Genomic DNA, 27538 nt, shown 5'->3' with positions numbered 1-27538 from the left:
CCAAGAGGTCATTTTTCAGCCCTGTCTCCCTCCTCCCCTCCCATCACCATTAGTCCCAGTGTTTATCATTCCCATCTTTATGTCCATGTGTGCTCAGTGCTCAGCTCCCACTTAGAAGTGAGAACATGCAGTATTTGGTTTCCTGTTCCTGTGTTAATTCGCTCAGTATGATGGCCTCCAGCTGTATCCACGATGCTGCAGATGACATGATTTCATTCTTCTTCATGGCTGTGTAGTATTCCATGGCATGTATGGACCACATTTTCCTCACCCAATCTGCCATTGATGGGCACCTAGGTTGATTCCATGCCTCTGCTATTGGCTCACTCCATTTAAAAGTGAAGAAAGGGATTCCCCTTACTTACCCTTGCCACATCTGGAGTCCTGTCTCCAGCCTCTGGGAATCTTGAAAGGTCACATGGGACACATGGGACACCACTGCTGATCACATCAATGTCTTTAACATTAATAATGTGAGTTCACAGCTAAGGGCCTATACCAGAGACCAAAGGCTGATGGCAGCTTCTGGGCCTCATGCTTGCAGGTGTGGGACAGTAAACCTCAGGACAGGTGAAAGCCCAGGTGAGCACCCATAGCTGAGGTCAGACTCACCAAGGCTGACCTGGGGACAGGCTCCCAGAGGTTGAGAACTCTCATGTCATTCACACATAGCAGACATTCCTGACTTACATTAAAAATAGGCTCTCTCCACACCCCCCGCGTGCACGTCTCCCTTCTTTTTGGGTTTAAAATGATCTAGTGCTTTTATTCGAAGGGCGTCCTGTGATTCAGATTTTGTAGACTTTAGAATTCCCAGAGTCGAGAGCTTTGAAGACTTCAGAAGATCATCCAGTTCAGACTGATCCCTCCCTCTATTCAAACAGATCATTAGGCTGATGAGAAGATCAGGGAAGACCCTCCAGGCAGTTACTGAAGCTCTTCCTGTAAGCTTCGTTAGCAGTAAACTCCAGCGAACTAGTAAGACCCACCTCCAAAGGTCGTCGTGAGGATTAAACCAGATATGCATGTAACGTTCTTAGTGGCATGCCAGACACTCTGCAAATCCTCAGTAAATGGCAGTATTGTGATTGTCGTGACCATCTTCAACATACAGGGTTGTCTTTGTTTCCACACCACCCTTTTGAGTCAGTCAAGCCTGCAGTTGGCTCACAAGTGAAAGCTTCCTTCCCGGGCTCTGTTACAACATAGGAGGCAGAGCTTAAAGCTCCTTCTAGACTGGTGGGAACCAGCGCTCACCTCCAACAGGGGTGAGGCCAGAGGCGTGGGAGAGCCAGGTGGGGTGGCGGACGCCGCGGTGCCATGCCCTCCTTCAGTCCTCAGGTGTGCAAGGAGGCAGGTGCCCTGGGATGTTCTGCAAAACAGGTAGGTTTTCATGCCATTGATTTGATTCTCCTGAAACTCAGCCAGTAAATTGAAACAAAGGGATCAGCATCCAAGACAACGCAAACGAAAAAATACGTCCTGGGATTGACATTGCTAATGGGCTTTTCCTGCCTTGTGTTTTACACGCAGACTGAAAACAAGAAGATAAGGAAGGGTGACTGTTAACAGGCTCACAGGTTCTTTGTGAATTCATAAAAATGTTCCAAAATGGACCATGTTGAGGGTTGTCCAATTCTGTGAATCTACTAAAACCCACTGAATTGTCTACTTTAAATGGCTGAATTGTGTGGTACTTGAGTTATATCTCAATAAACCTTGTTTTAAAAATAGATCGTAAAAAAGTGTTTCATTATTTTTAGACATTTTCCCCAAACACGTGTTACCAACATTGGGAGAGACATAAAGAAACAGACTGTTTTCAAACCATTTTTGAGTTATTTGAGTTTCAGATGTGTTTTGTGGTTTTCCTCATCGGCGAAAGTTTACTGTGAGAGTGAATCAAAACTTCTTGTCATGTTGAGGGGACCAGACTGAACCTCGGAGGCAACTAAGGAAAAAGAAGGAAGACAGCTCAAAATAAGGGCCTAAATTATTCACTGAGAGCATTCAAAGAAGAAAGATATTAAGGAAGGTCGAGCTAAGCCAGGAAGGCTTCATGGAGGAGGGAACTGAGCTGCAGCCTCCAGATTTAATAAAAGTAACAAAGAGTTCTAATAAATAATAGCAGCAGTCCTCCTTCACCAGGCCCTGGCCCTTCCCCAAGCCCCCTGCCTTCACACTTCACAGGTCTCCAGGAGACACGAGCGCCGTTTGGGGAGGGGGTTGTCCCTGCCTGCCTTGCCTGGCCGACCCCCTGCCAGAAGCCAGAGAGCAGGGGCCACTGAGAGCCCACGTGGGCAGCTCCCAGGGTACCGAGGAAGAACAGAGGCAGTGACGAGGAGGCCCAAGCCTGAGACATCCAGCACCTCATGGGCGACTTTGGGTGGGCTGAAGAGTAACAGGCGTGGGAGGGACAGAGGGGTTTTGTCAAAGACAGTAGGCCCCGGCCTGAGAGGTGGGGCTGACTGAGGGTGGCCACGAGGTACCCAGCTGTCCTAAGCTGGTGAATGATAGAGGGGTGGGTGATGTCACCTTTCTCATTAGAATGTGCTGGGCTGGCCGGGCACGGTGGCTCACGCCTGTAATCCCAGCACTTTGGGAGGCAGAGGCGGGCGGATCACGAGGTCAGGAAATCAAGACCTGGCTAACACGGTGAAACCCCATCTCTACTAAAAATATAAAAAATGAGCTGGGCGGTGGTGGGCGCCTGTAGTCCCAGCTACACAGGAGGCTGAGGCAGGAGAATGGCATTTACCCGGGAGGCGGAGCTTGCAGTGAGCCGAGATCGCGCCACTGCACTCCGGCCTGGGTGACAGAGTGAGACTCCGTCTCAAAAATAAATAAATAAATAAATAAATAAAAGAACGTGCTGGGCTCTTGTGTAAGTTCTCTTCATTCACTCACTCTAGGTCCTCACTACCCAAGGCATGGTCCTCAGACATTGCCCAGGAGCCTGTTATAAATGCAGAGTCTCAGGCCCTGCCATGGAGGCCCTGATTCAGAACCTGCATTTCAGCAAGAGCTCAAGTGATTCTGGCAGGTCACTGACTGCTTTAAGTCACCCCCCTGGTTTGGGGATGTGGGAGTGGCTGGCGGCCGGAACAAGTCAGTTTCAGGTTTAAACGTGGGATTGTCCACCTTTGCGGCAGGGTAACATTGTACCAAGAACAGGAAATACTGGCTGCTTCTTGCCTTCCTTCGTCCCAGGACGAATGCCACTCATCAATTGCTGCCTGCTTCCCTGCAGACCCCAGGGATGGCCCCATCATGCCTCTCAACACAAGATGCCTATGCCTACATTGTGTCCGTTTGAGCTGGCAGATTATATATAAGATTGCTCACTTATAACTTTTGGCAGAAATATAAAACCCACGGATGATCAGAAAACAAATCCTATACCTGTCTTATATACAATCACTTATACCCATGCAATGCCAAGGCCAGTAAGGAAAGCGAGACCTCAGCGTGGAGGTCAGGGCACAGGAAAATGACACGGCATCTTTGAAGGGTAAGCCCTGAAAGGTCACTCTGTGTGCTGGGGGTCCCCTGGACACATCTGTCCCTGGGCATCCCTCCAAAGATGAAGGTTGAAATGGCCCTTGAGTTGGGTGTGGAAGGATGGGCCCAAGAGGCCAGAGGACACACAGCACGGGGAGACGGAAAGGCTTTCCAGACAGAGAACAAAGCCATCAGCTCTTGTGCAGAAAGGTGAGCTGTGACCTCAGTAGGCGGTGCTCATCTGTCACAGCTGTTTGTTTGAGTTTGGCAATGTGAGAAAACAGTAGCTGTGCTCTTTCTTTGGTTCTCAAGCATACCTGAACACTTATTCTTATTTTTTAAGCCCGTAAAAGCTAAGTTAGACACAGAAATGACAATGCCGATAAAACCATGTGACTTTGACGATTATGGAAACGGGTCAGTGGATGAATTTACGTTCTTCCTCCTTATTTAAAACACCACACTTGAGTTGGATGCTTCAGTCCCCTGTGTACTTGGTTGAGAGAGGCAAAGATCCGGTTCTGAATCTGTGCTCGGATGGCTCTGGGCAAACTGGAGGACACGACTGAAAGATGCAGTTGTTTCAGTTCATGGTGGCTCAATTGAACGACGATGGACCTGGACCTGGAACGTGCAGGTACCTGTGGGCCCTGTGAGTGGGCCTTGAGAAAATGGAACAAAGCAATCTCATGCTGCATCTGATCGGACTGCACTCAGTGCCAAGTGCAGTGTAGACAGAGCCACACCTTTTTTATTTTTTGACATGATTTCAGATGTACAGAAGAGGAGCACAAAAATCCCAAGATACCCTTCACCCAGAGTCCCCAAAATTAATATTTAACATATTTGTTGCATCTCTGTCTCTCATAGACACACACACACACACACGCACAGAGGAAGTTGGAGACGAGACATGCCTTTACTATTAGATACCGCTGTGTGCATTTCCTGAAACCAAAGGGATTCTCTTCTGTAACCACAGTACAAAGAGCAAAATCAAGGATGTAGCATTGACACAATTCTATTAGCTACAGACCTCATTCAGATTTCTTCAATTGTCCTAACACTGTTTGAGCCAAAAGAAAATCCAAGATCATGTCTGCCAGTCAGTTGTTGTATCTCTTTAGTCTCCATTAAATGGAAAACTTCCTGAGTCTTTCATGACATTAATGTTTATTTGTAGAATGTCTGACCATTCCGGGTTGTCTGAATTGTCCTTGTGGTCAGATTCACATCAAGACTTGGGGCAAGAACACCAGGATGTGACATCCTGATCATATAGATCGATCACGGGGCCTCTGGTGTTGATTTAGCCCTCTGCTGGTGGTAATACTTTGGTTGTAGTTTTTGCACTGTAAAGTCACTATTTCACCTTATGTAGTAAGTTACAAGTATCTTACTAGGAGATCTGTAGTTAATTTCCCAAAGATCTAATGTGGAGCTAGGGACTCGATCAATGTTGAGCTCCTCTGAGAATCTAGCCCAGCAAATCCCAGTAGAGTGTGGACCAGGGCTGTGGGGACGGCACAGGAGAAGATCTTCGAGGGGCCTTCAGGCTGGAAGAAACTTTAGCTACTCACCAGGTCTGCCCCCTTTTTGGCAGAAAGAGAAACTGGGATCTAGAGGAGGGGCGTGCCTAGGGTACAAGGCAGAGAAGGGCACAGATGGCCAACTTCACCATCTTGTGCACTGGGATGCTACAGGTTCCTGACATCACGGTGAGTGAGAGGACGCAGACCCTTCTGCTCACCAAGGGAACAAATGCAAACTAGAGAACTTGTGGTCATGTTAGACAGGGCTTTCATCTTTTGCTTTTCCTCCCCTCTCCTGATGATCCTCTGGTTCCTATTATTACTTAAGAAAAAAACCTGTCTGTCCAACTGTCTTGCTATCTCTATCTGTGTAGCCCTCTCCATAGCTAACCCTTTTCTATTTCTACTATGTATCTATTTCTATATATCTGCGTCTAAATCCACATTCAAATCTCTCTCTTTCTCTTGGTTTTCTTACCTTTCAACATTAATTGCTAAATGAGAATAGAGTGAACAACATTAAGAGCAAAAATACAATTTCCTTTACATTCGCAGTGACATTCATAAAATATTACTGGGAGAACATTAAAACCGGGATCTTTGTTTGAAAGTAGCAGGCAGGAAACACCAAAAAGCTAGAGAAATTCTCTTCAGAAGCCCTGTCTGGCCCGCTGAGGGGCCACCTTGCTAGAGGTCATCCCTGTCCCTACACTGGCATCTTGTATTGTGTAGGGCACTGGCTGGGTGCCAATCCCGAGCTGAGTGTTGTCCGATGCAGACACCCTCAGCTGGTGACCTCAGACTTGCCTCGGAGCCCTGGCTTTATGACCTAACTGTGTGCTATGGTCCAAATGTGTGTGTCTCCCTCAAATTTGGATGTTGAAATTCTCACCCACAATGTGATGCTATCAAGAGGTGAGGTCTTTGGAAGGTGAGTGGTTCATGTGGAACCCTCATGCATGGGAATAGCGCCCTTATAAAAGAGCCTCAAGGCTGGGCATGGTGGCTCACGCCTGTAACTCCAACACTTTGGGAGGCCAATGTGGGAGGATCACCTGAGGTCAGGGGTTTTAGACCAGCCTGACCAACATGACGAAACCCCATTTCCACTAAAAATACAGAAATGAGCCAGACATGGTGGTGGGCATCCATGTAATCCCAGCTACTTGGGAGGCAGAGACAGGAAAATCACTTGAATGCAGGAGGCAGAGGTTGCAGTGAGTGGAGACCATGCCATTGCACTCCAGCCTGGGCAACAAGAGTGAAACTCCGTCTCAAAAAATTAAATAAATAAAAATAAAATAATAAAAAAAGCCCCCAGAGAGGCCTCTTGCCCCTTCCAGCACATGCAGACTCTCGAGAAGGTGCCATCTATGAATCAGGAAGTGACCTTCACCAGACACTGAAGCGGCAAGGGCCTTGATCTTGGACACCCCAGCCTCCAGAACTGTCAGAGATAAATTTCTGTTGTGCATGGGCCGCCCTGTGGATGACATTTTGTTACAGCAGCCCAGGTGGACAAAGACACCAAGTTTCCTTGTCATGAGATCTGAATGAATAATTCACTGTGTGTGGTTTGACACTGCAGTGGCTGTTCTGACACTCCACCGGCCACAATCTCCTCCCTGGATTAAATTCCTTCTCCTGTACCTGCTGAGATGTTTCTCTTCCCCGGTTGTGTCTTGACCGACAGTCTTCATGAAGTCTTTCTTTTCAAGCTTCCTCTGTGATGATTTTGGCGTCTGGTCATGCCCGGAAATGGAATAGAAAGGCCTAGGAGTCTCCCTTCACCCTAAAGGAAATCCTTGCTTCGCTGAAAATGGATGAAACTGTGGGCTGAAAAAATATGTGTTTCTTCTTTACCTGGCTTCTCTTCCACTCAGCTTCTCTGTTCAGTTCCTGCATTATTCATTTCTGGTGCACTTCCAATGATGTCTTACTCCACAGTCAGCAGTAATACTGATCATAGAAACTTTTGTATGTGCTGCTTTTTCTCTAGTAAGTCTCTATTTGAAGCAATACTCCAGTGACTAGCTAACAAGCCATCTGTTTCACAGCTATGAAGGATAACTGAGGCCCACTATTACTTTAAGGTTTAATTTCTCAGCCTCATTGTGTGTATGCATGCGTGCAGGTGCGCGCGCGTGTGTGTATGTGTGTGTGTGTGTGTGTGTTCGGGGGAGCTTGTGCACCCTTGTGTGTGAACGCAGCATCATACAGGCGACAGATGAATTGGTCGGCGTCTTTGAGTGTTGGACTTGAAGGCACACAGCCTTCCTGGTTGACCTTAGACTGGTAAATTCACTTCTTTGAGGCCTGTTAAATTTCAGGTAAGGTCACTGCCCTTTAAGGAGATCTGTTTTGCTTGACTATTCTGATTCTCAGTCCGCAGACACAGTGAGTGTGTGAGTGTGAGTGTGCGCCAAGCTGGGGAGGATGATCAGGCTCCAGCTCCGTTTTTCTGACCCTTTTATGGCTGCCTTTCCTCTGTGCCTGGGGTTCGTTCTCATGCTCCTTCCCTCGTGTTTGCAGGATGGCGAAGCATCAGCAGCTGCAGAAACTCGTGTTCATTTCCCAGCTCCGAGGAGCGTCATTTCTCCAACTTAGAATAAAAGCTCATCCTCTACCTGATTGGGCTGCTTAGATCAAGAGCCTAACACTAGCAACAGTTGCTAAGGCACTGCCAGCAACCGATTGGCTGAAGCCTAAGCGTCTGAACCAATCATTGCAAAGGGGGCGGGGCTTGCCCCATCCCTGAAACAATGGATGTCTCAGCCCGTTGAGATCACCTGGGAGAGGAAGAAAGTTGAAAAAAGTCTTAGCAAACTATCACAAGAAGAGAAAACCAAACACCGCATGTTCTCACTCATAGGTGGGAACTGAACAATGAGATCACTTGGACTCGGGAAGGGGAACATCACACACTGGGGCCTATCATGGGGAGGGGGGAGGAGGGAGGGATTGCACTGGGGAGTTATACATGATATAAATGATGAATTGATGGGTGCTGACGAGTTGATGGGTGCAGCACACCAACATGGCATAAGTATACATATGTAACAAACCTGCACGTTATGCACATGTACCCTAGAACTTAAAGTATAATAAAAAAAATAAATAAAATAAATAAATAAATAAATAAATAAATAAATAAATAAAAAAGAAAGTTGAAAAAAGAAATCATGATTCTCTTAGGATGTAGGAGGTGGTGTGAATGCTGGGACAACGACCAGTGCTGTCTACTGTAATTCTCATTTTGGTGATGAGCAGCATGAGGTTCAGGAGGATTACATTTGCCTAAAGTTGTAGCTGGCCAGGCAAGCATTGGAAACCAGATGTATTTTGGCTCCAAAGTCTTGTGAGTTTTCTGTGAACCCACAACCACTCCCTATAGATTGGGGACAGCTGTGCCAAGCAGTTTGGTAGACTATCGATTACTCAGCCAGCCTGGGAATCGCTGCAGCATTATTGACAATAGCCAAAAGGTGGAAGAAACCCACGTCTCCATTGATGAATGAATGAATCAAGAAAATGGTGCATCCAGGTAATGGAGGATTATTCAGCTTTTACAAGCAATGAAGTGCGGACACCTGCTCTGACATGGATGAACCTTGGGGATGTTCTGCAAAACAGCCAGTCACCCAAGACAAACACTGTATGATTCCACTTTGATGAAGCACCTACAGTATGCAGAATCATAGAGACAGAAAGTAGAAGGCACCAGGCGCAGTGCCTCATGACTGTAATCCCAGCACTTTGGGAGGCCGAGGCAGGTGGATCACCTGTGGTCAGAAGTTCGAGACCAGCCAGACCAACATGATGAAACCTCGTCTCTACTAAAAATACAAAAATTAGCTGGGCGTGGTGGTGCACGCCTGTCGTCCCAGCTACTCAGGAGGCTGAGGCAGGAGAATTGCTTGAACACAGGAGGCAGAGGTTGCAGTGAGCCAAGATCGTGCCATTGCACTCCAGCCTGGGCAACAAGAGTGAAATTTGAAAGAGAGAGAGAGAGAGAGAGAGAAAGAAAGAAAGGAAAGGAAGAAAAAGATAGTAGAAGGGTGATTGCCAGGGCCTTATGGAGTGGAGATGGGGAGTTATCGTTTAGTGGGGACAGTGTTTCAGCTTAGGAAGATGAAAAAGTTCTGGAGGTGGATGGTGGTGATGGCTGTACAATAGTATGAATATAGTTAAGACCACAGAACTATACACTTAAAAATGGTTATGATGGTAAATATTATGTTATGTATATTTTACTACAATTAAAAAAATAATTTTTTAAAAAGTTGTGCTCCAGAGAAAGTGGGCATTTTAACCTCTGCATGGAGGGGTTTGGCTACAATATTCAAAACATCTGTCATGACTCTGGAGCCTCCAAACCTCCTAACTTCACTGGCCACAGTGATGTCCGCTGCCTCTTCCTCTCTTGAATGTCATCTGGAAAAGCGAGTGGTGATATGTGGAAACGCTTTTCAATGTTCCCCTGACAGCAATAGTTGGCTTGATGCTAGAATTCTTCTCCACTGTACACTGACCCCTGTTGTGTGTCTGTATCAATATGTTACATGCTTACATTTTTAGCAATGTGTGACCTTGCACATTTGCTGCCACCCTCCGCCCCTGACATGAGCAGTCTTGCATCTCTCTCCCCAGCCAGACAGCATGCATGGGCCAGAGTCATGTGCTTGGGGAAAAGGTGGGTTGTATCGGATCCACAAGTCAGAGTACAGTGGGCCCATGTTTTGTAAAATGTTTGGCAAATGACTCCTGTGGGTTGCAGAAATCCAGATGGGGGAAGTTTTCTAAGTGTGATGTCAGAATGTTACATCTGCTGATCCCACGGGTGCATGGGGCCAATAAGAAGACGTGACTTAGTTTGTCTGATAAATTGCACGGCATCTGGGGGGCACATTCAAACCTGGAAAACAAAGGCCATAATATCTGCAGCCCTCTTTGGGCTTGGGTCTTGTTAGAGCTGGGAGAAGTCTTCACATTGCCTAAAAGAGCTCCCAATTTTATGCACGAGGAAACTGAGGCATGGGGTGGTGGGTAAGGTGAGTTGCTCAAGGCTGCCTAAGGCTGGAACTTGAACCTGGGGCTCTGTAGTCTCAGCATAGCACCCTCAGCCCCAACACGCTGGACCAAGGCAGAGATTAAGGTCCTGGGTGTAACATCAGACTGCCTGGAGGGCTAAGGCTCTGTTCCATCTGCTGAAAAGCTGTGCCACCCTGGGCAAGTTCATTCCTTTCTCTGAGCCTCAGTTTCCTCATCTGAAAGCAGGGATTACAACAGGGCTTATAGGTAGGGGTGTGTGTGTGCTGGGGGGAGCTAAGTGGTAGTGAAGATGATGAGTGTAAACAGATGATGGACAGCAGCATGTGCCCAACATTTCATGTCCAAATTCTCACTATGCCCACTCAGCCTCCATGCAGCGCCACAACACGGGTACCACTGTCCTATCCTCTCCCATTTAATAATGAGGCAGCCAAGGCTACTTAAGAAAAGAAACGAGGCGGAGCCTGTGGTATCCAAAGATCCCAAACCCTAAACCTCTTTTACACATAGCTGAGAAGAAATGCATTTACTTTTCCTGGCCTTGGGCCAGTGGGTTGTTTAGAAACCTTCAAGGGAGCAGGAAGATGCAGCCCACAGCACGGAGACGGCCTTCCCGGGTCCTCGAGAAACAGGTATTTCATGCCATGTTGGCACAAAAGTGCCTGCCAACAATCCCTGTGCTTGTCTGCCTGGCCTGTTGGGTAATTTTACAAATTGGTTTTTGCTGGCAGGGGAGGTGGGTGGATGTAGGTAGTGGAATATTCCAGTAGGTCACAGGTTCAGATCCAGCCTGGTGGCTGCTGACTTCTGGAGTCATCTGCCCTCTGAGAAGTTGTTTGCTTGTATTGATTGGGACCCTGGATCAACGCATTCAGCGAAGCCTGTTAACCTACTTGATTCCAGGCCTGTGCTACCTGCTGAAGACACAGGGGTGAGCGAGACTGTTATCTTGTGTTGATGAAAGTTTAAGTCTAGTAAAAAAGGGAGATAATCATCCAAGCTTTAACAAAGACTGAGGGTGCCCAAGTTCCCCCTCCTCCTGTTTAGTTTCTCACGGTTGGCAAATAAGTCAATAAATAAGCAAATTTTAAAAATATGTATATCTCAAGATGAGGATGGAAACCTCATTCTTGAATGGGGTTATTGACACATCCAACGTAAGGTCTCTGGGAAAGACAGCGTTCTGGGATAGCCCGTGCTTCCCTTGTCTTCTCCCTGTCTCTGCCAGAACTGAAGGTAACTGGACCCTCATCAGGAAGGATAGATATAGCTTACCTGTCCAGGTGCAGGCTGAGGTGCTGAACATCTAGGAGTGAAGATGGGAGCTGCTCCAAGAAGAGGCAGAGAACAGAGCTCGCCTCTAGGACAGAGTCAAGTGATTGTGCACTTGCTTCAGACGTCACTGCTCAAAATAGCTGCATGAGAGGCTGCGGTGAGCCAAGGTCGCGACACTGCACTCCAGCCTGGGCAACAGGGCAAGACTCCGTCTCAAAAAATAATAATAAAAAAAAAACGAAATAGCTGTATGACTCCTCCTCCTTTTTACTTGGGGGAGAGAGAGTTTGAGGTGGAAAGAGGAGAGATGGGCAGGAAGAACGGGTTCTCACCACGCTTTCCCACTGGTGAGAGAACAGGTACGTGTCCTCCTCTTGGGGAAAATCCAGGGGCAAATACAGGGTGCCAAGAGAGCGAATTTCAGGAACTCCTCCTTGTCCTCAAGGACGAGACCATGGATTCCAGATCCAGAGGACAGGTAGATGTCGGCCTGGCAGAGGTGGGGCTGGGGAGGAGGTTTTAGCCGGCGATTACTGCTGATCAAAATCCCCAAGGAGAAAGAAAATATAGCCTGCCTAGGAACTGAAAGAAGCTTGGAGTGTTCAGCCTAAAATGAGGCATTTTATGTAAATTAGTGGGCATGATTCCTGCTACATTGTATGTACCTGATGGCTTACGGTTATTTTGCAGAAGTTTACTTCTTACTGGGTGGAGACACTTGGCATTTGTAAATGAGAATAACAATTTGAAGGAAGATAAGAACAAGAACAAAACCTCCTATAGCATAAACAGGTATCCCTGCATTAAACATCTCTGAGTGGATTCCTAGGAGCTGAGGGGGCTCCGTGGGGAGGGGGCTGTGGGCGAGGAAGGCTGGAGAGGAAAGCAGGTGCTAAGCTCGGGGGATATTTGTGCTTTCTCTTGAGGGCAATGGAGAGTCATTTAAGGAGGAGCTGGCTGTGATCAGGTGTGGGTTGGAGGACATCACAGCTTGCAGGGGGACCAGTTGGGAGTGGCTACCAGCATCCAGGCAGGGAGTGCAGGAGCAGGGCGGTGGAGGTAAGGTGCTGCCGGGATCCAAGAGACATGTGGGAAGTGTGATTGACAGGTCCCTGTGCTGACTGGATGGAAGGTGGAAAGAAGGATGAGTTGGAAATGATTCTTGGGGACTACCAGGCAGGAGATGGGTGAGAAGGAGAGGTGAGATGGTGCTGGGAGTCCAGGCAGGGACCTCAAGCTGGTTGGGACTCAGGAGAGAGCAGCAGACTGGGGAGAGAGGCGGTGATGAGTGTGGTGATTTAGGACAAGATTCCCAGGGAAGGAGGAGCGTGAGAAGACTTGGAGTAGAACCTTAGTAAACCAGCATATGAAGAGCGAACAGGGGATGGGGGGAGACTGTTTCTTGGACAGAAGGCTCCGTGGATCAGAGCCCTCAGCTCTGAGGGCTGGAGGGGATAGAGGGCTCAGCTTGGATGCTCATGTGACCTCAGTCAGCAGATGCTCTATTAAGTGCCAACTGTATGCAGAACCCAGCACTAGGAGCTTTGTGAGCCCTGAGGAGGCATAAGACAGAACCTGGAGGCTTCATTATTTAATGCTTTTATTTCTCACATACACCACTTGAGATGTTCCTTCCAGAACTTTCTGTGCCCCTCAAAAATGGGGATGTGAGCAGCCTGGGTCTGTGGTCCCTGAGTTTGGCTGATCTCAGGACCAGTTTAAGAAGTGAAGAGAAGTGGATGCTGGACCCTTCCCTAAGCAGAGACTAATCCTATATGGGCATCACCTGAAAATCTCTGTTGAGAGTACCTGTTTCCTGTTGCCACTGTAACAAATTGTCACAAAGTCAGGGGCTTAAAATCAACACAAATGTATTTTCTCATAGTGATGGAAGTTAGAAGTTCAAACTGAGACTTATGGGGTTCAAGTCAAGATGTCCACAGTGCTGGTTCCTTCTGCAGGCTCTGGGGGAGGACTCACCTTTGTCCCTTCAGCCTCCAGAGGCTGCCCACGCCCCCTGGCTTGTGGCCACGCCACTCCAATCTCTGCTCGTGTCACCCCCTCACCTTCTCCTGTCTGACCTTCCTGCATCCCTCTCACAGGGGACCCCTGTGAGTATAATCTAGGATAAGCTTCACATCACAAGGTCCTTAATCCTGTCTGCAAAGTCCCCTTGCCAGGTAAGGTCACATTGACAGGTTCCAAGGATTAGAACGTGGACATCATTTGGTGGCCATTACCTTGTTTATGTCACAGGGGGAAAGACATGTGTCTCTAGGCTGTCCTGCATCACGGTTATTGGCACTAACCAGCCAGGCTCTCCCATGCCCCGGCCACTGCTGAGCCCACCCTACACCCTGGCTGCCCCCCACACCACCGGAGAGTACTTCTGCTCCACTGGGGCCGCTCAGATCTTCCTTCCTAGATCTTCTCTTCGTGCCTAATGCAATGATTCTCAAACCTTACGGCCCACTCAAATGGCCTGAGGGATCTTGTTAAAATCTAGCTCCAGCTCTGCAGTCTGGAGTGGCGCCTGATACAGCCTTTCTAGAGACTTCTGAGGATGCAGATGGCGCTAGTCGTGGATCACATTTTGAAAGGCGAGGCTCGAAGGGGCATATTTCATTGAGTTTCCATTCACTCCAGACCCCCTTTGCCTAGAAGAGCGCTTAGCACATAGTAAGTGCTTGACGAATGCTCATGAATGAATGGTGTCTCCATGGTAACGCCCTGCTTCTCAGGACCAGGATCTCAGCATCTTTTTCCAAGTCTTGTCAATAGGCCCTTGGCTACTTTGGAGCTGTGAACAGAGATGAACAAGCCACAGAAGGCACCACATTGACTTGATGAATAACAGACCAGACGGGCAGGCAGACACTGGCCCCCTTTACCCCTGTAACATGCTACCTCTATTATTTATATGCTATTTGACTTGCTTATGGGTAACTCAAAACCTTAGGTTGCCACACCAACCCCACTGCACCTCTGTTAAATTAGGGCCAATTGGGCTGAAGCAGCCCCTCTGAGCCCTCCCCATTGCCTGCGTGCGTTCCTGACTACTGTTAGGTCTCCCAGAGCTTACTGGGAATGATCCCCAGCCCTGCCCGGGCTTGGGAGCCTGCTGCAGACTCACTGCAGGTTCTGTTTATTATTGTAGAGAAGCAATTTTCCAGGGGGTTGAAATACTTGTTAAAATTAAGGTGAAAAATGTAAACCACAGCCAGGCCCTGTCACCTGACGCTTCCAAAGCCTCTTGTTTCTCCAGGCACCCCCTGCTGCAGGTCTCAGCTCCGGTGAAGAGAAGGCCAGCTGCCCAGCAGACAGGGACAAGGAGTGTGCCCACAGCTCTGGGGCAGGCACAGCTGTCCTAGGGACTGGAAGCACCTGCTGAGCTCGTACAAAAAAGGCTGCTTGGGAAGGCTGAAGAAATCCATTTGTGTGAACTTAACGAATGATTAGAGGAGAAAGAAAAAGAGCCTGCAAAACCCACGGGCATTTTAGGGACTGACCATCCGCTTGGAGTCAACTCTAGCTCATAATGAATGAAGTAAATATTCCGTCCCAGCCTGAGGACTCTCAGCATCTTGGCATCTTGGGGTCTGCATTACATCAAAGGGAAAGGATGAAGCATTTTGACAACTTTAAATACCAACGGCAGTGCCTATTCAAGGAAAACCACAGAGGGGTTGCCTCCCCTACCCAGAATGCCGATTCTGTGTCCTAGGAATTACTACTTCTTTTTATTATTATTATTATTATTATTATTATTATTATTATACTTTAAGTTCTAGGGTACATGTGCACAACGTGCAGCTTTGTTACATATGTATACATGTGCCATGTTGGTGTGCTGCACCCATCAACTCATCAGCACCGATCAATTCGTCATTTATATCAGGTATAACTCCCAATGCAATCCCTCCCACCTCCCCCCTCCCACAATAGGCCCTGGTGTGTGATGTTCCCCTTCCCATGTCCAAGTGATCTCATTGTTCAATTCCCACCTATGAGTGAGAACATGCGGAGTTTGGTTTTCTGTTCTTGTGATAGTTTGCTGAGAACGATGGCTTCCAGCTGCATCCATTTCTGCAGGCACCCTCCCTCACTTTTTTTTAAAGATGGGAAAGGAGGGCGATTTAGGGAGACTTAGCCTTAAAAGCTCGCTAAAATGGCGCTGGCTGCAGCAGGAGGATGGAGCTGGAAGTGCCCTGTGCTATGGGGGAGGGACTGTCACCTCGGGGCTCTGCAGGAAGCCACATTCGCTCAATTAGGTCCAAAGAGGAGTCAGGCACCTTTGGGGATGGCCTTCCCAACTTCCTCCAGAGATTAGATTAGCAAATGGGGAAAACAGTAGATTTTTATTAAACATTAATGAATCTGAACTTTCTTCCAAAGCAGGTTCAAGTTCAGGATACATCTTTGACAGTTTTTAGCAGCCAGCTCAGTGCTTGAAGCGGCCCTCCACACATATTTTTCAGATGATGTATCATTTCTGATATAGAAGATGATGGAATGTGGATTTCAGGATCTGGGTTCAAAGCCCAGCTCTTCAGCTGTTTGGGGCTGAGTGATGTCAGGAAATCCCTAGTCTGTGGGACTCTCTCCATCTGCGAAGGTGTTAGGAGGCTAAAATAAAGAGGGGACCCTACCAATTCTCACAGGTGACATGTGAGAAGGCGGTGATGCGATGCTTGGAGCCTTGATGGAGGAGGGGCTGTCAGAGCCAGGCAGGTGTGGCTGTGATGAACCTCCCTCTGTCTCAGACTCTGCTGCTGTGCAGGGCGACGGGGCACCTGCGAGACATCCAGTCCTAGGGAGCTGTTTATGTTCCTGACACTGAGATCATTAAAGCCCCATTGATCCCAGATTAGAAATAGGGTGATACATCCAAGAAGCAGAGACTTACGACTGCGAATGGTACCTCTCCACCTGGTGTTGTCCACATATCATATCAACAGGAGATGATCTGTGGGAACTCACAGTGGGGGCACCATCGTCAAGGATGCCAAAAGGACTCAGAGACCTGGTTGAGGTCCCAAGATGAAATACCATGGTGGGGACATCCCCTCTGTCCCTTGAGCAAAGGAAGAAGGAATTAGCCCAAGTCTCAGAGCTCATGGGACCCCAGATTCTAGACATACCTAGTTATTCTCATGGCCACTGAAAAAGGAGTTATAGTGTGGATTTCTGCTGTTCAATGAGCTTTGGAAAAAAGTGTTGATGGACATCAGTCAGTTTTAAAAATTATCAGATGAAACTTCCACCTTGTAACTAATTTAAAATAGTATAGACAAAGGTACTTCTGGAGCGGGGCTCTCCAGCGCAGCTCACTAGAGCCAGGCGCTGGGCTGAGCACTGTGGGTGCCATCTCTCTCAGTTCTCAGACCCAACCTGTAGGGAGATACTGCCACTGCGCCCATTTCACAGACGTGAAAGCATGCACAGAATAATTTTTAAAAATCACACACCAAAAAGTGAGCAGAAATAGTGAGTTGGGGAGGAGGACTTTGAAACAGGCAGACGTCAGAGCCAGCGTGGTTCTCTACCTGGCTGTCAAGTCAGGGTGTGTGTGTGTGTGCATGTGTGCTAAACACATATTCAGTTCTGCGATTTTTTCATTTGCAGAAACGTTTGGAGTGTATTAATCTGCTGCTCACTTTCGAAAATGCCATCAGCCTCTTTCCGGTAAGCATGTAGTGGGCCCCTCCTTCAGAAACCGCGGTGTGTGGTTGGGAGGTGCAATTGTTTGACCATTTCTGAGTAGCGCTCATTTCTGCAGGCTTCTGCCAGTTTGGAGCTGTCGCAGGCAAGGCTGCCGGGGACCTCTTTGCCCCTTTATGTTTGGGCACCAATGGTTGCTTTGCTGTAGGAAAGACGGTGAGATTTCCGGGTAGGACGCAGGCGCTGTTGGCGCTGGGGCATGGCAGCAGCTCTGCTGGCTTGGTGTGAACTGTGCGTGGTTTGGGGGTGAACCGGGTGAATAACTGCGCAGCCTGCCAGGCCCTCGCGTGAGTCTAGGACAGATGAGGAACCCAGGAATTTAATTCCAGATGATTACCTCCTCCTTTTGAACGCTGAATCTCGCAGGAGAGCTGCCAGGGCTCTTCACAAATCCAGGGCAATTCAGACGGTGGGTGGTCTCCTAATCACCAGGCAATTAGATGTGAGGAAGCATTTCCCCGCAGACGTGTGCATTTATTCAGCTGCTCGGTGAGCTCAGCGCGGGCCTCCTCTTGCATCCCGACAGCGCAGGAAGCTGGGGGAGCGGCACCCGGGCCTCTGTATCAGTGCCTGGGAAGCGCCTGAGGATTTCTGGGCGACCAGGAGCCAGGGCCGCCACCGTTCCCGGGACAGGGAAGAGGAGGTTCACATTTCACTCCTGGAAGGAGAAAATGGAAAATGTTCTACCAGGAGGCACGAATCACTCTGGCACATGCTGTAATAGCTGCAGCGGGAACGAATTCAGCCCATGACATTTGAATGTACGAGAAATTCTCTTTATTATCAGTTTCTCCTCAATCCAGTTGCAACTCTCTCCTGCCCAGCCCCATGCATCAGGGTTTTCAAGAGATTTAATTTTGGTCCTTTACCCTTTTAGGGGGTTGGGCTGAGATCCTTAACATCCTCCAGAGTATGGTAAGGGCCTCAGGGGGTCTCAAGCCATCAGAAATATTTGGGGGAGGGGGTCTGGTGCTCCTTCCACCAGGGTCTCACTGTAGAGGCAACGGTGGTGCACAGTCACATCTCCCGTCGTGAGGAGCTGTTGAAGACACAGGTGCGTGGAGGGGCGGCCAGAGCCTGCTAAGAGCCGCAGGAATGTCCGACCCAAACTCTAGGGCAGGAAGAGCAGCGGGAAGCCTTGGGAGGCCAGCCAGCCATTTAGCTCCTCCCTGGGAGCCATTCTCTAGCAGAGCTGCCAGAGTCATAAATAAAAATACAGGATGCCCAATTAAATGTGCATTTTACATAAGCAATTGTATTCATGTCCTGTGGCTGCTGTAACAAATCACCTCAATCTGGGGCGCTTAAAACAACAGAAATTTATTATCACAGTCTAGAGGCCAAAAGACCAACGTCAAGGTGTCAGGGCTGGGCTCCCTCGGGAGGATCCAGGACCCTTTTGGCCTCTTCCTGCTCCTGGGGCCTCCAGGCGTCCCTTGGCTCGTGGCCGCATTGCTCCAGCCTCTGCTTCTGCCCTCACACGGGCTCTTCCCTGCGCGTCTCTCCTCTGTCTTCATGTCATTCGTATGAGGACATCAGTCACTGGACTTAGGGCCCGCCCTACTTCAATATGACCTCGTCTTAACTAATTACCTCTACAAAGAACCTATTTCCAAATAGAGTCACCTTCTAAAGTTCCGGGTGGGCACGAACTTCTTGGTGGACGCTATTCAACCCGTAATAACAATGAAAAAGTTGTTTTGCTTCTGCAGGACCTATTCTATGCGAAAATAGTTCTTTTTTTATCTGAAATTCAAATATTACAAGAGACCTACTTATACTAAAAGCTATTCATTTTTACCTGAAGCTCAAATATTGCATGAGACATAGATATTAAAATTATTTGTTGTTTATCTGAAATTCAAATGTTGCATTGGATATGCTTATACTAAAAAGGCATTCCTGTTTTATCTGGTAACTCTCTTCCTGCGTCCCCCAGCGTCCGTGTGTGTCCTGCCCCTCTGCAGTTCCGCCGTCTTGCAGGCCTCCATGGTTCCGTGGGAGATAGAGAGCGCAGGTCACCCACCCCCGGGACACTGCAAGTGTTAAACCCTCCCCCACCCTTCACCCCCCCCCCACCCCCCTCCCCACCCAACTGGCTGCAGGCCCCAGTCCTGTGGGTGTGAGGAGAGCTCAGACTTTGGAAACTGAATAATGCTGCTCTCGCCTTCCTGCATGGGGGTAGGGAAAGGAAATGCTTTAGTGAGATTGCAAAGCAGGAAAAAAAAAAAAAAGTCAATCAGTAACTCTTTTCTCTGTATCCATTAGAGATTGCTGGTGAGACAGCAGCCACTGCTCCCTGGCCTGAGAACAGGGGCAGCACCAAAGCTGGTCAGTGTTTCCTCCTTACAGATAAGGGAGGCGGGGAAGAGGAGAGAACTTGACGACCTTGCTTATTAATTCGGCAAAATTTATTAAGGTTGGGTGTGTGGGGGAGTGTGCAGTGAGCAGATAGGAATCCACAGGCTGTGACCCATATCCTTGTTTGGGGCAGAGAGACCCGGGCACAGCCACGTAGCACATGGAGTGGGATGGGGTTGCGGTTGCTGTGCCCAGTTCTGTGCAGAGCCCTGCACAGGGCAGTTCTCACAACAGCCCAGCAGGCTCAGTGAATGTCCTGTGGACACCCGACGGACGCTGAGAGGTAGACCACAGTCCTCAAGGTCACACAGTTGGTAAGTGAGGGAGTGGAAGTGACTGACTCCCCTTGGCCTGACTCAGAGCCCACACACGTGGAAACCCAAACCTGAGGCTGTTCTTTCACTTGGATGTGCATGTATTTCTTCCTTCCTTGAGTAATAATTGCATTTTACCATGGGCTGGAGGCTGGGAGAGGCTCAAGGCCACACACGGCAACATCACACGTGGCCCCAGACTCAACAGATAATATGACAGTCCTATTGCACTTCTAGAAATTCAGGATAAAAAAATAATAATGTGTGTACCCTGGGAGAAAAAAATGACAAAGTACCCATCACCAATTACCCAAATAACATGCTTTACCATTTTTGTAAGAAGCAAAAATTACTTAAAAGTATAAAAAGGAATAGTGAGAAACACCATGGAAAGGGATTCTGTACACTTTTAAATGATCAGGTAAACTGAAATTTGTGTATTAAATTGATGTCTTAGTCTGTTTTCTGTTGCTATAACTGAACACCTGAGACAGGGTAATTTACAATGGAAAGGAATTTATTTCTTATAGTTCTGGAGACTGGGAAGTCTCCAGAAGGGGTGGCATCTGGTGAGGGCCTTCCTGCTGGTGGGGACTCTCTGCAAGGTCCCATGGGAGTTCAGGAATTTATTTATTATAGTTCTGGAGATTGGGAAGTCTCCAGAAGGGGCGGCATCTGGTGAGGGCCTTCCTGCTGGTGGAGACTCTGCAAGGTCCCATGGGGGTGCAGGCATCTCAGAGCAAGGGGGCTGAGCCTGCAAGTCAAGCCCTCCCTTTCTCCCCCTGGAAAGCTGCTCGTTCCCACCCTTACAACCTCATCTAATCCTAATCACATCCCAAAGCTTCCACCTCTCCGATAACAGAGGACAGATTTCCTGTCCTCTTACTGTCACCATGGGGACTAAGTTTCAACATGAGTTTGGGAGAGGACAACATTCAAACCGTGGCAGTTGACTTAATGGATACAAAACAAAAGTTGTATTACAAATGGAAATTCAAGGGTGGTGTCAACCCAGATGCCACCTTCTCCCCCTTGTTTTCAGGGACTAGGCTTTGTTTCCAACTTTGGCTTTCTCAGGGAGATTAGTTAAAGCCCTGCCATCCTGGAGGGACCTGACCAGCCCTAACCCCAGCCCACCCTGAGGTCCAGCTCTAGAGTTCTCCTTATGTCAGATGGCCCCTTATACCCTGAAGCCTTAAACGACACCCACCACCATGATCCTACTGGACAGTGCCCTAAAATCCTCCCATGAAATGGATCATTTCATGCCTGGAAGGCAGGAGGAAGCTAAAACCCCACAGTGTTTTCTCCAGTTGTTGGACTGTCTGCCCCACGAGGGAACAAAAGCCCTGTCAATGAGCATGGATCCAGAAGCCTAGGAAATCAGGCTGGAGCCTTCCTTCCTTCTGCTGTCTGCAGTGACCACTCTGGATTTGGGATCTGGCGTCCCTGAGACTGTAAACATCTGGGTGAGAGTCAGCCGTGGCTGAGCCTGTAATTACTGGCTGCAGCTTCCCTACGGCGGCACGGAGGAGGTGGGTGGAGAACGGTTAGCAGCGCCTGTGTGATACGAGTCCCTAAAAACACTCTCAATCAATGGGCAGATTGAGCCTTCCCAAACCATGCCACATACCAGCGTCTGTGACATGTGGTCCAAATCAAGTTGGCTTAGCCTTCCATCTGGAAGGATATCATTAGAGGTAGTTGAAACCAGGAAACTTCACACCAAAGACATGAGACCATAGTCTGAAACAATGTGGTATTCACTTCCAGCTCCATACAGTCCTTGGGTAAATGGTGGCTTAATGTTTGGCCTCAGAAGACTTTGCTCTTTTACTAGAGGCTAAATTTGTCCCCGAGTGCCCATGGCCCTGTGGAAAACTTGGGCTAAGACTTCAGATATGACTTAACTTTTGGTCAAGATACAGACATGCATTCATGCAAGTAAACAGACGCATGCCTGTGTGTCTGCCGCATGCAGGGGGTGGTGGGGAGAGGAGAAGGAAACCCACAGTTTTTCTGTTGTTTCAGGGACCTGTTTCAGGCCTAAAGTTTCCTAAAACAGTGGTGCGCGTGTTTGTTCTCCATCCTCACTTAGCTCTGAGCACTGTGAGTCACAGCTTCACGGCAAAGCGCTTGTGTGCAGTGAGCAGTGGTTCACTCCTGGCTTTTGGACGTGCAGGTCTCAATGTGCTGTGAAGGAGGGTGCTCCCCAGAGAGCAGCCCTGCGACAGATGGATGGAAGGACCCCTGAATGGCTGAATTGAGAAGAATGAGCATATTAGGAGGCCATAGCATTGGGGAACCTCTCAGGCAGACAAAGCCGTGGAAACTGCAGACTTATTTGTATGTTTTAGTAAACACCTTTGCTTCATTTTCCCTGTCTCTGCCTGGACTGAGGGTCGCCTCACCTCTCCTAGTGTCCAGAGCCTCCTTCAGCACAGATGTTTCAAACCTGAGTTCTCACAAACAACAGGGTCCAGCCCTTCTCAACACGGGAAAGCCCTTGAGCCATCTTCGATTTGTGTGTTTTGATCTAATTGCACTACTGCTTGTTATGCTTGTTTTTAGCAGTGAGTGCTGGTTTAATTTGTTCCTTTCTGGTCTCCCAGCCCCACTCCAGAATTTTGGCTCCAGGAGAGGAGGGGCCCTGAACTGGCATTTTCAGTGAAACATCCCAGTGCCCTGAATCCAGTAAGCAGCCAGGTGTCTGTTGGCTTCATGGTTTAATGACCTACAATTTGAAGAATCGCAGAGATGAATTAAAAAGTTAGAGCCCCTTGAGAGGCTCCCCGATCCAGTTGCACTTCCTGCTTAAGAAAAGTAAAGAAAAACAGGAATGAAAACATAACCCAATGGGTTAGTTCCATGCTGGCCATTGACGAGGTTGCAGCCACCACCAGAAGAAGGCCAAACGGTTAGAAAGATGTGATGGTGAGGAAGATGAGCCTCATTATCGACTGTCACCCACAGCCCTGCACAGGTGCTCAGAAAATACTTGATGTCTAGTTGAGGTTTGTGGAGTCCTAATTAGGGAGGGGGAGTCAGGCTGGCAGGACCCAGGGAAAGCAAAAAGAGAAGATCGATAAGCTCCAAGTCTGCCTGTCTTCATGGTCCAGAACACATAGTCATCCTGCACAAGTAACTCACAATCTTCCTGTGTCCAGCTATCATTAGACCCTTGGCTGATAGAAAAATGCAAGCTAGCGAACCACAACCTTGTTGTTATCAGTACTGCACGTCACTCTGTCCAGCCACACAGCACAAGAACCACCCTATAAAGTCCCCAGCAAGCCTTTGTCTCCTTGCCGTCAGCTCCTCTCTTGCTGGCCTGCCTGTTGTCTCCTTGCCATGTATTTTCCTACTTTAATAAGTTTGCTTTTCTTTCTTTTTTTTGAGAAGAAGTTTTGCCTCAGCCTCCCAAGTAGCTGGGAATACAGGCGCCTGCCACCACATCCAGCTAATTTTTGTATTTTTAGTAGAGATGGGGTTTCACCATGTTGGCCAGGATGGCCTTTTCTCTTGACCATCTCATGATCTGCCTGCCTCGGCCTCCCAAAGTGCTGGGATTACAGGCATGAGCCACCACGCCTGGCCTAAATCTGCCTTTCTTTATCTGCAATTGTCTTTACCCTGAGCCGCTGGCCCCAGATAGTCACTGCTCACCCATGACAATATTTCACCACTGAGATCATTTATCCTTGAAAAAATGAGTAGAATGGCCACAGAATTGTGTCCAAAGAATGAAGAAGCAAAGCAGTCTTGGAGCCTTAGGAGCAAAACACCTCCATTACTAATGTCCTCCCAATCCACCAAGCCCCAGCCAGGAACGGTTCCCCACTTGTGAAGTGTCTGATAAGTTCCTCCTCAGTAAGGCTAGAAGGCAGGAGGCCTAAGGCAGGAAGGAAGGCGGAAGAACCCGCGGAAGAAGGATCTTGAGGAGGAAGGCGGAGGCGGGGAAGGGGCTAGGGGGGGAAGGTTCTGAGGGAGGCGGGCTGAGGGGACGGAGGCAAGTCTGTAGGGTTAGAACGGACGTAAGGAGGCGGCCGCTTCGCCGGGTCGGTCCACTGACTCTCTTTCTCGGCATGTGAAAAGGGAGAGAGGGACAGCACGGCTCTTCTTCTTTCTATTCGGCTTCTTGTCTGTAGTTGAGGTCTTCTTTCTTTCTTTCTTTTTTCGTTTTCTTTCTTTCTTTCTTTCTTCGTTCTGTTTCGTTCTTTCTTCTATTCTTTCTTTCTGTTTTCTTTCTGTCTTTCTTTCCTTTCTCTCTCTCTCTCTCTCTCTCTCTCTCTCTCTCTCTCTTTTGACAGAGTCTCACTCCATTGCCCAGGCTGGAGTGCAGAGACACAATCTCAGCTCACTACATCCTCTGCCTCCCAGGTTTAAGCAATTCTCCTGCCTCAACCTCCTGAGTAGCTGGGATTACAGGCACTCACCACCACATCCAGCTGATTTTTGTATTTTTAGTAGAGGTGGGGTTTCGCCAAGTGGCCAGGCTGGTCTCAAACTCCTGACCTCAGGTAATCCGCCCACCTCAGCCTCTCAAAGTGCTGGGATTACAAGTGTGAACCACCACACCTGGCTCATTCATTCATTTATTCATCTGGTAAGTATTTATTGAACATTGTATTCATTAGCTTGGGCTGCCATCACAAAGTACCACAGACTGGGTGGCTTAAATGACAGAAATTTATTTTCTCACAGTTCTGGAAGCTGGAAGTCTGAGATCAAGGTGCCAGCAGGACTGGTTCCTTCAAGGCCTCCCTTTTTGGCTTGTAGGAGCCGTCTTCTCTCTGTGTCCTCACAAGGTCGCCCTCCGTGCGTGTCTGTGTCCTCATCTCCTCTAATTATGGGGACACCAGTCCTACTGGATTAGTTCCCACGCTGGTGACCTCATTCTACTTTAATTACCTCTATAAATGCCCTATCTCCAAACAGTCACATTCTGACATCCTGAGGGTTGGGCTTTGACATGTGACTTTGGGGGGAATGCAACCCAGCCCATAATAAACAGCAAATACATTGGAGCTTCTCAAAGATACAAAGCCATTGTTGCGCATCTCATACCCTTGAGGGGGAAGGAGCCAGTAAGTTACAGAGATCAGTAACGCAGGTGGGGACGAAGGTACAGAGGAGAGCCAGGCAAAAGAGGCGTGTTGGAGTGTGGGTGCTTGGCAATTTTAGAAGCCGAGGTCCAGGGGAGGCCGGACTTCAAAGACGACGTCTGGGCCAAGTGCAGAGGAAGGTGACAGGTGAGCTGGAAGGAAGCCTGGGAAAAGGCACCTTGGGCATAGGGTTTTGAGGCACAGCTGTGTCCTGCCCGTGGCACAGGAGCACTGGGGCCGGCGTGGCCCGTGTGGCCTAGGTGGAGGTGGCAGGGGAGGCGGGAGAAGGGGTGCCCTCGCGATCTTGGGAGGCATTGACCATGGAGAGGCCTCACGCTGTTACTTCTACTTTTGCCTTTTACCAGTTAAAAGCATCCTCCCATGCAAAGGCTTGAGAAGGATACAGTGGACTCTGGGGACTCGGTGGGGAAGGGTGGGAAGGGGATGAGAGATAAATGACTACAAATTGGGTGTCGTGTATACTGCTCGGGTGATGGGTGTGCCAAAATCTCACAAATCACCACCAAAGAACTTAGGTAATCAAATACCACCTATTCCCCAAAAACCAATGGAAATAAGAAATTTTAAAAACAAAAACAAAAAGCATTCTCTCCTTAGCATTGTGTCTGAAGAGTGGCAGCTGCGAGGACCTCGCCGTTTGTCACCCTCGGAAGCCATGCCTCTCATCTGGGGCCTTGATCCGGCATCCCCGGCCAGTGCAGTCCCTTCAGCCATGGGATAGGTGGCGGGCGGAGAGGCCGGCCTGGCTGCCTGGCATCGCGGTGGTTCCTGTAGTAAATAACAAGGCTCACTGACAAATTTGCTGTTTTCTTATATGACTGCCACGCACGCTACAAAGTGTGAGGCAAACCACAAGTCATCAGTGTCACAGCAAAACAAAAACAGACACACAACAGAAGAAACCACGCTGGTGAGGTCAGCGGGGTAAGTTCTGCCTTGTAGGGTTTGCTGGGGCGGGGGGGACCTAGGAGAAGGAGACATGGGGGCGGGGAGGGCTGAGGTCAGAGCCAATATTGAAAGAAATCTATTTGTGGCTGTGGGCGGGATGGGGACGGCGGCAGGAATTTAAAGAGGCAGAAGTTCATTTCCTGCGATTTATGGGACTTTGCTGACTTTCACGCTCTGGTTCTAGGGACGGGGAGACCCTCCCTGCAGGAGCTGCTGCTAGAGGGAAAGGCAGCGTCGGATCCGACACCGGCCCCAGCCTGGGAGACTTGCTTCCTCTGCGGCCTGTGTTCAGGAGCGAAGTGTTGAGACCAGAATTGTTCGGATGCAGGGCTGGTCCCTGTTGATTTATGACTCAGGCAAACAGTCCATTCATCCGTCAGCGGCTCCACTTCTATCCCCAGCTTACTGGAGGCAGAAGAATGTCCCCTGGAAGTGGTCTGAGCTGCTTCCTGTGGTCGCCCCATTCCTCGGGGTGGGGGATCCTATTTTTAGAGGGCCACCATTGCTATGAAGGTCCAGCCAGCTCATCGGCACCGTGTGGCATGGTGGGACGTAGCACTGACATTCGAGGGGGAGCTGGGCATTAATAGATGTTTCTTACAAATGAGAAAGGCCCCGATTCTAAGGCTCCGTTTCCTCCTCTGTAGGTGGAAGATAGAGGAGACTATGCAGGGAGGCTCAGCTGCACCTGACACACAACAGAGTTTCTCCAGGAACAGGAGATGAATGAGTACAAAATCAAATCTTCCTCCAGCAGACAAACCCAGAATAGCAAAGATCACTCGATGAACTAATGTAACCATATCAAGCAAATTGCACCCCCTTTTCTGTCTTTTGTTCTCCCCCAGGCACACTTGCCAGCTTCCTCTTTCTACGTCCTCCTGGGCATATTCAGCCTTCATCATGAAGTCATGTCTATTTTCCACTTGCATGCTTTCCTGGAAGACTCTTGGACAGCGTATCAAGATCTCATTTTCTTGCTTGAACTCACTGCAGACTCATCTTGTGGCAAGGCTCACCACCCACCATGCTGGGCCTTGTCAGTGCCCTGGGGCAGCGTGGATGGGCTGCCCACGCTTTCAACTCACAGACGGCAGCAAAGGCCATCGCCTCCTTCTGAAGGAATCAGAAGTTGGAACCAGGCCAGTGTAGGGTGGGACCAGAACTGATGCCTGGACACATGACCATAGACTGTCCTTGCCGTTGGAGAGCTGCGGACCGCGCCATAGGAGGCTGTGTGGTTATAGCCTGTGAGCCACCAAGATCTTCATTTCCTCATCTGCCTTTACTTCGTGTCGCCTCTGAATGTGATCCTGTGTTCTGGGTTTTTTTTTTTTTCTGAAATGGCAGCATTTCAAATATGCTGTTTTTTACCACCAATCATTTCTTGCCAGCTGGGTGCAGTGGGTGACACCTGTAATCCCAGCACTTTGGGAGGGCGAGGGGGGTGGATCACGAGGTCAAGAGTTCGAGACCAGCCTGGCCAACATGGTGAAACCCTGTCTCTACTAAAAATACAAACATTAGCCAGGCGTGGTGGCCCGTGCCTGTAGTCCCAGCTACTCGGGAGGCTGAGTCACGCGACTTGCTTGAACCCAGGAGGTGGAGGTTGCAGTGAGCCAAGATTGTTCCACTGTACTCCAGCCTGGGTGATAGAACGAGAATCTGTCTCAAAAAAAGAAAAAGAAAAAAGAAAAAAGTTTCTTGC

At 48.8% G+C, this 27538-nt stretch overlaps 2 long non-coding RNA genes across 4 annotated transcripts; one reads left to right on the top strand and one right to left on the bottom strand.

Moving 5' to 3' along the window:
- Positions 1 to 4508: 4508 nt before the first annotated feature.
- LOC115895172 lies at positions 4509 to 5776 on the bottom strand. Its single transcript, XR_004055337.1, has 2 exons — positions 5581 to 5776; positions 4509 to 4821 (listed from the first exon to the last, which is right to left on the bottom strand). It is a non-coding gene; the product is annotated as an uncharacterized LOC115895172 (long non-coding RNA).
- A 5777-nt stretch (positions 5777 to 11553) lies between these two features.
- On the top strand, positions 11554 to 27327 carry LOC115895254. Of its 3 annotated transcripts, XR_004055463.1 has the most exons (5): positions 11554 to 11719; positions 12051 to 12152; positions 16986 to 17045; positions 25480 to 25806; positions 26478 to 27327. It is a non-coding gene; the product is annotated as an uncharacterized LOC115895254 (long non-coding RNA). The 3 variants fall into 3 exon arrangements; XR_004055462.1 differs by lacking the exon at positions 12051 to 12152; XR_004055464.1 differs by lacking the exons at positions 11554 to 11719; positions 12051 to 12152; positions 16986 to 17045 and adding an exon at positions 24858 to 25008.
- The last annotated feature ends 211 nt before the right edge of the window (positions 27328 to 27538 follow it).

This window comes from Rhinopithecus roxellana, chromosome 20, assembly GCF_007565055.1.
Source record: "Rhinopithecus roxellana isolate Shanxi Qingling chromosome 20, ASM756505v1, whole genome shotgun sequence".
NCBI classification, from domain to species: domain Eukaryota; kingdom Metazoa; phylum Chordata; class Mammalia; order Primates; family Cercopithecidae; genus Rhinopithecus; species Rhinopithecus roxellana.
The sequence above is the reverse complement of the archived record's forward strand: the minus strand, read 5'-3'. Positions and strand labels throughout refer to the sequence as shown.